Raw genomic sequence first — 2,853 nt, forward strand, 5'->3', positions numbered from 1 at the left:
CTGCTAATCTGTGTGGGGCACAAAATGTAGATCCTCCATGAATAGTGCCTTTGAAATTTTTATTTCTCAAACCTCTAAAAAGTACACATTCCCTTGAAAGATCTAAAATCCAGAGGACCTTTCCCTGACAAATCATATACATTTTAAAATAAATCATATTTTTGGATCTCAAATGTTTGACAGTGTCTCCTTAAAATTACAGTTGAAATATATCAGCATAAAAATTTGCACTGGCAGTGTTCTGACTTTATTCCCTATGTGTTTGGAAGACAAATTTCTCTTTCTTCAGACTGCTGTGTGGCTTTCATTAATAAATTCAACTGAAACCAGTGCATAATACAGTACACACATCTATTTCTCATTTATTTTAGAGTTGGGTGAAATTTGTCTTTAATTCTGTTTCTCTTGCAGAGAAACATCTATGTGGAAGATCTGATCGAAGAGGTGGTTGTTAATCCAGAGCAAGTCATGGAATGGCTCAGGAAAGGAGAAAGTAGGATGATTAGCCTCTCCATTGTTGATGCAATTTTAAAACACATGACCACTCCTAAATTTAATACATGGCTAAAACTAGAATCTCATAAAAGCTATTATTTTAGTTTCTCAGTTAGACTACCTTTGCTTACAATCTTAATATTGTCTGACGCATATGGGATTTTGGATAACAAATACTTTATTTTGACAGAAAAACGACACTATGGAGAAACAAAAATGAATGAACACAGCAGCCGTTCTCACACCATTTTCAGAATGGTAGGTGTCTGTATAGTAATTTTTTTTGTTATTAACTGAAAAGATGTGCAATAATCTTATGAGGCTTTCTTCTTTTAGATTATAGAAAGTAGGGAAAATGACCCTGCCAACACGAACTGTGATGGAGCAGTAATGGTATCTCATCTGGTAAGTTATGTTTGAAAAAGGTTGTCCGGTACTAGGTAGGCATTAATGTGGAAACTTACAATTTTAAAAAGAGCTAAAATATTGGACACCACTAAAATGAAATCCTAAAATCATAGATTCTCTCCCAACATATTGAGAATGAAACGCTCTGAATGGAAAAACTTGTGTGAAGGAGAAATATTGAACTATTTTAAGACTATATAAACAATATATATGTAAAAGTCTACTAGATATTGTGCAGAGGCTGTGATGCAAAGTGTCCCCGAAGGTAGTTTACCCACTGCTTGGGATTTCCTTAGGGGGAGGGAAAAACCCCTAAGGGGCTTAGAACTCCTACATAACCTCTTCTGGCTGCAGGGACAGAAAGGGGTATGACATGGGGAAAAAGGGAAAATCTGGTTGAACACCACAGTTGCCATAATTCTTCATAAGAACCTCTGTCAGTTGGTGCAAGATAGAGCAGCTTTCAGGAGCCAGGTGGCCTCAGGACTAGAGGAACATAATGGTGGCTTGCAGCCAGTCTTGCTGACAGATTCAGTAGCTGCTGGCTGTGATCTCTTTTCCTCTTTGTTTGATGGATTGATATTAGCAGTATGGCAGGGATTCAAAGGAGGGAATGAATGTTTGGTCTATAGGTCTGTATTTGGGACTCTGGGAACTAGATTCTGTGCGCAATTCCTATTTAAATCCTCTCTGACATCTTGACAAACTACTGCCTACTCTCTACTTTCTGGTGAACTGGTTAACAGGGAGGTAGTCACTAGTCATTTCTAATTTCTCCAGTATCAAACTTCTTTGACTATTTGCATCTTGATCAGACTAATCTTATCAGTAGTGGGCTATCTTCTTTCAAAGCACTGGATCTGTCAGCAGCCTTTGATATGTGATGATTATTGGTGGCTGGGTTGTACTCTTTGGAGTTCGGTCAAGTATATCCTCAGTTTTTGAGCTCTCTCCTGAAAGCGGAGGCCTATAAAGGTGATGGCTGGTTGCTAGGCATCAACCAAATCACCATCAAATGATACTGCAAGCTCATAATCCCTGTTACCTACCAGTTGCACCACATACAGGTATAAGGGGTTATGAAAAAATATTGGTATTTTGGTACTTGACTTTTTCCATTGACCTCTTAGATTGGATGGGGGGAGAACAGTTGGTGTAGGTTCAATTAGGATGAGGATGATGGTAATGCTTATTTATTAATGGAAACTGAGGACCTGGCAGATTGTTTATGCACTTCTGTTATTCAGGGTGAAGAGGGGGAGACGACTGCTTGTGAGACAAACTTGTGTTTAATGGGAATTTATATGTATATTGAAGAGAACATACTTTAAAAATTGCAATGCAAGTTTACTAATAGTGATCGCAATATTGGTAATGGAGTCTACATTGATATTTTAAAGCCATTTTCGCCATGCAACTTAGAAAAATACTGGCCTCACTGTGTAGTTAGTATATTACTATAGAAATGTCAAAGGCTTAACTGAACTTGGATTGAAATTCTTAGCATAGATTTAGCGTTGACAGCATTTTAAACTGACTTACCTGCATACTGTGCCTCATGAAATCTTTAATGAATTTGCAGAACTTGGTAGATCTGGCAGGCAGTGAAAGAGCTAGCCAAACAGGATCAGAAGGTAGGTACAGGGGTGGCATGTTTCTATAATTTTTGGTGGTGCCCAGAATGGATCCAAGTCCTCTCCCTCCCCCCTCACCCCCACACAAACCTGCCTAAGCCTCTGGGAGACAGTTTGGGTGCGGAGCGGGATTTGGGGTACAGGCCCTGGGAGGAAGTTTGGATGCAGGTTCTGGGATGGAGTTTGGGTGCTAAGTGCAGGCTCTGGGCTGGAGATGCAGGAGCAGGGTGCAGACTCCGCAAGGCCAGAGGGGGGCCGGCCCGCCGATGGCCGCAAGGCCAGAGGGGGGCCGGCCCGCCGATGGCCGCAAGGCCAG

The 2,853-nt window shown here is 40.6% G+C and overlaps 1 long non-coding RNA gene across 1 annotated transcript; it reads left to right on the forward strand.

The window, feature by feature from the left end:
• Window positions 1-411: 411 nt before the first annotated feature.
• Window positions 412-2,539, forward strand: LOC113405564. The gene is made up of 4 exons (XR_003369524.1): window positions 412-493; window positions 686-753; window positions 832-900; window positions 2,486-2,539. It is a non-coding gene; the product is annotated as an uncharacterized LOC113405564 (long non-coding RNA).
• The last annotated feature ends 314 nt before the right edge of the window (window positions 2,540-2,853 follow it).

The sequence above is a fragment of the Terrapene carolina genome, unplaced genomic scaffold (assembly GCF_002925995.2).
Source record: "Terrapene carolina triunguis isolate 2854851 unplaced genomic scaffold, T_m_triunguis-2.0 Scaffold42819, whole genome shotgun sequence".
In the NCBI taxonomy this organism is placed as follows: Eukaryota; Metazoa; Chordata; order Testudines; family Emydidae; genus Terrapene; species Terrapene triunguis.